At 37.1% G+C, this 7,608-nt stretch overlaps 1 pseudogene; it reads right to left on the bottom strand.

Moving 5' to 3' along the window:
• Positions 1–3,663: 3,663 nt before the first annotated feature.
• LOC107830414 (lignin-forming anionic peroxidase-like) lies at positions 3,664–4,715 on the bottom strand (annotated as a pseudogene).
• Between the last annotated feature and the right edge of the window lie 2,893 nt (positions 4,716–7,608).

The following is a 7,608-nucleotide window of genomic DNA, read 5'->3' as shown; positions in this document are numbered from 1 at the left end:
TATTTTTAGTAACCATGACTGTTAATATGAGACAAAGGGAGTATTATATATGGGTAATGTCCAGAAATAGATTGTACTTATTTTTAGACCATAAATAGATGGGTCGCTTATTGTACCAGCCCCCACCTCCCAGGACTACGGCCAAATCCGTAGCCTAGAAAGGTATAAGCACAGATTCATTTAGTCAATGAAGCTACAGTCGGTTATGATGATTATGCTTGACAATCAATCACTATAAATAAATAAAAATGTGGGAACAAACAACACTATTATAAAAAAGGTCTGATTAGGGGTGGCAAATGGGTGGGTTGGACTGAATTTGGGTGAGTCAAAATAGTCTGCACAATAAATAGGTTATTGCCCAACCCAGCCCAAAGTTTACTTGGGCTAAGATGAACTGTGTCAAGATGGACTAAACAATAGATTATAGCCCAACCCGCCTAACTCAACCCAATAATAAATATTCATGCTAATCCTATAGAATGCCATCAGCCAAATCGAACTAGCTCTTGGTGTAAAACAGTTTGAATTTTGTTTGTCTAGTATTGTTCCCATTTTGTAGTTTAAAGAAAAATAATCATTTTTTTGTTGTAAATCAAGACTGAACGTGCCCTATAGATTAATAAAGTTTTAGTTCCATGAATCTAAATTTCACATCAGTTTGTATTAACATTTTACGTACTTATTGTTTTATCAAACATAGTTATTGTTTATTTTTTAGTTTTATAAAATTGATCTTTTTCAAAGATATTACTCTACAATTAATAATATAAGACCACCCTTTGCACTTTTTATTATGTATTTCCTATTTATGTCATATTTACCTCCTATAAATAATATTGAAAGTATGAAAATCATGACCATAATGAGTCTTAATGTGCCATATCATATCATTTTCAATGCATTATTATATATCAAAAATAAAAAATAAAAAATTATCACTATTTAAAAATTAAGGGTTTTAGCATGAATGGACATTTTATTTGATCATTTATTATGGCTATTAAGACTTTAGCGGGTTGGACCGATCAAATCGTTTAAAAATATCATCGAAGAAACGAAAAATGGCCAAATATACTCTTATATTATCAAAAAATATTTAAATTTATGGGAAAATAACATTGTGTAGTCGTAGTAAAAATAATAGCCGAAAAATTATATAAAATCTGTATATATTTACATTATGTATGTTATATCTTACTTCTGTTAAGGGTAATTATGGATTTTCCTCCCCTTCCTAGCCAGCTTCCTCCTCCTTTTTCTTGCTTCGTTATTAGCTTTTCTGATCCCTTTGAAGCTTTGTAAAAACATGCAATTTTATATATGCTCCATTGTTTACTTAGTTTTTATAGGCCTTTTGCTTCGTTTTAAAATATCATCGAAGAAATGGAAAATAGCCAAATATACTCTTATACTATCAGAAAATATTTAAATTTATGAAAAAATGACACTGTGTAGTCGTAATAAAAATAATAGCCGAAAAACTATATAAAATCTATATAGATTTACATTATGTATGTTATATACAAAAATTATACAAATTTTATATACTTTTTCGGCTACCAGATGTAAATAGTTTCTAGGGTGGGCTAAAAGTGATAATACTCCTAAATTTATCCCTCGTTATACTTTGATTCCAAATATATTACTGTTGTTATACTATTGGTTCAAATATATCCATTTTCCGTTAAGTTTGTCCAAATTGGACATCCAATCATATGTGACACTGACATTTGATGAGTTGGATGTCACATAGCTTGCCACCTCAGCGCCCCTAACTATTTTTTCCCTCCCTTCTATTTTTTTTCTACCACTAAAACTTTTTTCCCCTCCACCACTATTTTTACTATTACCGCTACCATGAAAAATATTATATTTCATATTTTAGTCTTTTATATGGATTAGGGGCGTTGAAGTGGCATGCCATGTGGCATCCACCTCATCAAATGTCAGTGTCAAGTAGGATTGGATGTCGACTTTGAACAAACTTAATAAAATAGGGATATATTTGAACCAATAGTATTACGGCGAGGGTATATTTAGACCCATAATATAACGAATAGTATATTTAAGCTTTTTCTTATAGTACATGGGTATATTTGGCCCTTTGTTGTTGAAGAAATGACATGCAAGAAGCAAAGCAAGGATGTGTCCTCTTCCTAGTACTATAGATGCATTCATTTTTTTTTAATCAGGAAACTAGGAACCCCAATGTTGGGCTGGTTATTAACCCAATCATCGGATTGGGGGGCGATCCTCCCGGTGAATCGACCCTACCCCAAACTGGCATAGGTGAACAAGTAGTACTGGGCGTTGAAGAGTGGTGGCCTAGCAGTGGATTGCCCTTCCCAGTTTCTTGGTGATGCACTCATATTGATTTTCTCCTAAGGTGTTAGCCTCTTCAAGGATAACTCGCTCTAATACCAATTGATGTTTTAACTTCAATACCATACAAGAGGAGGGAGGTGATTTGTATGGTGTCCAATTTTTCGCTTAAACAAATTATGGAAGGACCTGGTTCTTCTAAGTGTTCCTTAACCTACTATTGCTGAAATAGTAAATATGGAAAGTAAAGAACATAAGTATTTTACGTAGAAAATACCTGGCTCAAAAGGTTAAAAACATCACGACCTACTTTTCAGTAGGATTTTTCCAAACTCTCCACTAAATTACTGAGCCAAAAACTAAATTTACAAAATACTTTTGTAAACCTAGGATTAACTCTAACCCCGTTATGGCAACCAGCCTCTAACTGGTGCGACAACTTCAAGTTAACTCTAACTTGAATACTCTGAGTACCTATTACAATTGCCTCTAGATAAAACTGAAAGGTACAATAAGAGAACACCTACTACAATTGAACTAGAATAAAAGACTGACACTTGGAACTGGTTCTTCTATCTGGTTCATGTATGCACACTTGAATCACACACGAATTGCTTGCAAAATGCCTTGTTATTTTGCTCTCAATTTACGTTTAACTTCTGCTTTTGTGCACACCGTAGAATGAGAACATCCTGCAATATATAGAGTTAGTAGAATGGGAAATAACTAGAGCTCTAATGCTACTCTTCCTTGGTGGAAGAGTTCTAGTTGATCTCAACTTCTAACTCCTCCCTTATCTTGGATAGTGTTATCTTTGAGTAAGTAGTCTTTCTCCTTATCAATTATGTAAACTTTTCGATCAGAAGATATCAATTATACCAAGTTAAGCTTATTTCCTTCACATGCATCCCACATGCTCGAATCTGCCCGTATCTATGTACACAAGAAATGGACCTGGTTCATGCCTGAGCTTCCTTTGACAATCTTCAAAACTAACCTTCACTTGGGCCAACATAAGGTACTTAATTATATTAATATATTATATATTATGCAGCCTCGATTTTTACTTCCTATTTGCCCTGCGTAGTTTGATATAGAAATACGAGTAAAATAAAATTACCAAAAAGAGGTATTTTAATGTTCAGATGCCATGAAGTTTAGTTACTCCTCAATCATTAATTGTTTAATATTATGACAAAGTAATGTTTTTCTCTTTCATTATTCCAGGAGATTGGGAGCTCATTTGTGGTTTCAATATTTAGGCTATATTCTAACTTAATCAATGGAGCTAAGTTACATGTGAAACATTGGGTTAGAACTCTTAATTTTCTTAAAGCATAACAAACAATTTATTTCATTCTTGAAACATTACATAGAGAATTAAAGAATCAAATGAATACAAATACACTTGGCAACAAAAATACATGTAATAGGCTTTTGAATGATCAATTTAGGGAGCCGCAGACAGTTCTTATGATCCCATTTTGACCAGTTATGGGACTAATATCTCCCATTCTAATCATAGCAGCAGCAAAATCAGAGGCAAATGCGCGAGGACTGTTACTATATTCAGAAACAATACTATCGGTAGATCCACCACTAAGAAGGACTTGATCTGATTGAAGAAGACCTTTTCTTTGCCTCAAGTTCTTGAAATAATTGTTATCCAATTGATTAGGTGTAACCAAATCAAGTGGAGCTAGGTTTCCATTTTGGTCTTCTTTAGGACATTGACGTCTTCTTGTGCTAGCAAATCCAGCATCGATGTCTGTTCCATTGCCATAAATCCTATCGCGGAAAAAGAAACATTGTGCTTGGCCAATTGAATGTGCTCCTACAATCACAAAGTTTAAATCATTAGAAGTACTTCCTAATTAATTATCTGTACAATTACATGCATGATAAAAATTCTATATATGTTTAATAATAACTTGATTAGTTTTTTCCTCATAAAGCAACCATATCCCTTGTACTAAGGCCTTTGCTTGCAAAGCTAGAAATAAGCCTATTAAGAGGATCATATGGACCGGGGAGATCAGTTTCAGCAAGAATATGATCCTTGCAGTTGTTGAATGTCTTCTTCCGAGTTTCACTGCCCATGTTGGACCTCCAACCTAATTGTAAGTTATTAACATAATATTGGTTAGTTTGACAGCCTCTTGAAGAAATGAAGGGTAAGGCTGCGTATAATAGACCCTTGTGGTCCGGCCATTCCCCCGACCCCGCACATAGCGGGAGCTTAGGACACCAGACTGCCTTTTTTTTTTTTAGTTTGACAACACTTTCTATATAGCATAATTTTTTTTTCTTTTATATTGTGAAGAAAATGAAATTCAAACTACGAATACTTACGAGAGTTGATGCATCTCTAGCGGCAACAACAAGTATGTCTACAAATACTACGAACACCAGGTTGCTGATGCGCTTAGTCGGAGGGATGACTTAGCATCGGTGTGCCTATTCGCCACCCTGAGGGGGAGCGAAATAGGCACCACCATAAAAGGCGAGATATAGGATCTACTCATCAAGAATGTTGATGCACAGTATTTGGTTGATCTGTTAGGACACGGCAAGTCTCGCCAGTTCTATATAGAAGATGGATTCTTGAAAGTGAAAGGGAACCGACTTTATGTTCCTAAAGGAGGAGATCTACGAAGGACTATTCTGACGGAATGCCATAATACTTTGTGGGCCGGCCACCTCGGTGAAGAACGCACCATGGCATTACTTTGCTACGCATATTATTGGCCTCAAATGGATGATGACGTCGCTCAGTATGTGAAGACTTGTTTAGTATTCCAGAAGGACAAGTCGGACCGCTTGACACAAGCGGGACTCTTGGAACCACTACCTATTCCAAAGAGACCTTGGGAAAGTGTTTCTCTGGATTTCATCACCGGGTTGCCCAAGGTCGGAGATTTCACAACTATCTTGATTGTGGTGGATCGATTTTCCAAGTATGCTACCTTTATAGCAGCCCTACAATATATATCAGCAGAAGATACAACTTGACTCTTCTTCTCTCATCATAAAATATTGGGGCCTGCCTAAAGACATCGTAAGTGATCGCGACTCACGCTTCACTAGCAATTTTTGGACCAAACTCTTTAAGTGCCTCGGGTCAAAATTGAGTCACATCTCAAGTTTTCATCCGCAATCTAATGGCCAAACGAAGCGGTTCAATGGCATGCTGGAGGAATATCTCTGCCACTTGGTAACCAGATCACAGAAGGACTGGATGAAGCTTCTGGATGCTGGTCAACTGTGTTTCAATTCACAAAAGAGCTCTAGTATAAACAAAAGCACTTTTGAAATTATTACCGGACAACAACCGCTACTCCCACACACCGTGAATGCACCAAACATGTCAAAATCTCCTCGAGCTGCTAGCTTCTCGAAAGAATGGAAGCGAAATTTGGAGATAGTGCAAAGCTATCTTGTCAAAGGCCAAAAGCGGATGAAGAGGCATGCTGATCAAAATCGTCGCTTTGTTGAATACCAGGTAGGAGACAAAGTAATGGTCAAAATTCCAAAGAGATACTTGTTTGCAGGGGTCCATGACCCTCGCCTATTGCAAAAATATATTGGACCCTAGTCCATTGAAGGGCACATTGAAAAAGTTGTATACCGGGTGGATACCTAAGCTTGGTGGAAAATTTATCTCGTCTTCCATGTCAGTCTTCTGAAACCTTTTCAGGAAGACATGGAGGACCCTTCATGGAGCCAACTCACAATACCCAGTATTCGAGGCCCCAATTCTTTTCGAAAAGGTGTGCTGAAAAAGGTGCTGACATGGAGGACCCTTCACGGAGCCAACTCACAATACCCAGTATTCGAGGCCCCAATTCAACCTGAAAAAGGTGTGCTGAAGCTATTCTTGATGATCGAGTGATTCACACCTCAAGGAAAGATCACCAAGAATTCTTGGTGAAATGGTAGGGTTGTGATGAAGAGGAGAATACACGAGAGAGGGGAACAAACCTCAAAAACAATAAGAGCCTAACTGATGATTATCTTGCAAGTATGGCTCTAAGGATGTCGCCAACTTAGTATGTCATGGGCGGCTTTTCAGGCATGCCACATGACCCCTTGGACGCGCCCCATGGCGTCCTAGCAAGCCTCACAACGCCTAGCGCCATGGACGGCCCCGTGGTCTTGGCTGCGCACATGTGCCTTTGTCACTCCACCGATAGCCCTCGCCAGCGCCCAGCTGCAGGCTGATGCCAATAGCACCGCACGCGCAGACCGTGATGCCAAAGACAAGGTTGCTGACAACGGACCTATTTCTACCTTGTAGAAAATTAAGTCCTTTTCATTGTAAATATAGAGTAGTTTTATTTCATGTACTTCCATTATATTCCTTAAGCTTAGTTAGGTCAAGTCTTGTAACTTTGGTTCATTTATTTAAACATTATTAGGGGGATCAAGCAATCAAACTTTCTAGTAAGCAAGCAATTCTCTGTACTGGTGTCTCTCCCCCTCGACACTGTGTTACTTTTCTGTAATAGCTTTCATTAATGCAATCAAGCTTTCTTTCATTCTCAATTCTCTTTTCTGTTCTCTCAATTACTTTTGACATTGGTTTTATCGTACGATACTAACAATCTAGTCTAGCGTACGGAGGTGACCTTAGTTAGCGGATAGTAACTAGACGGACATCGGTTGCTTAACCTTACGTCGCCTTTCTAAAGAATCTCGAAAGGCGCCGCGTAACAGTAAGTACTACTACAAAAAGTTCAAAATAGAAGAGAAGACAAAATGGATAATGGACTACAACTACTTATGGGCAACGTATATATAACGCAGACTTTCAGCTAAAATTTTTTGGAAAATTCTATTAAGGGTGAGGTAACAGGTAACGTTGATCTCTACTTAAGTTTTGGTGAACAGAGTTGTGCGCTACTTATACGAGTGAAAGATAACGAGTATCTAATAAAATAATCAAGGTACATGTAAGTTGGCCTAAACTCTAATTGAAGGGAAAAAACAGGGAACGTTGATCTTGCAGGCACGCAGTAATTATTCCAACATCTTAAAATGGTCACTTGATGTTAGCCATATCTTGTTCAATTGTATTTGCATTTATCTATTTAGTTTGCCTAAAAAAGAAAGACACATTTCTCTATGATTTTTTCCTCTATGAGATAAGCTCAATGCATTCGACCAATGGATAAGAGCAGTAAGGCGGGTCGTTTTATATATGCCTCAACGGGGTGTAAGCCCCATAGGTATTTAATTTTTAATATTTTATAAAATAATATAATGATAGTTAATATTTATAAA

The sequence above is a fragment of the Nicotiana tabacum genome, unplaced genomic scaffold (assembly GCF_000715075.1).
Source record: "Nicotiana tabacum cultivar K326 unplaced genomic scaffold, ASM71507v2 Un00537, whole genome shotgun sequence".
Taxonomy (NCBI): Eukaryota; Viridiplantae; Streptophyta; class Magnoliopsida; order Solanales; family Solanaceae; genus Nicotiana; species Nicotiana tabacum.
Note: the sequence above shows the minus strand (reverse complement) of the source record. Positions and strands in the feature narration are given on the sequence as shown.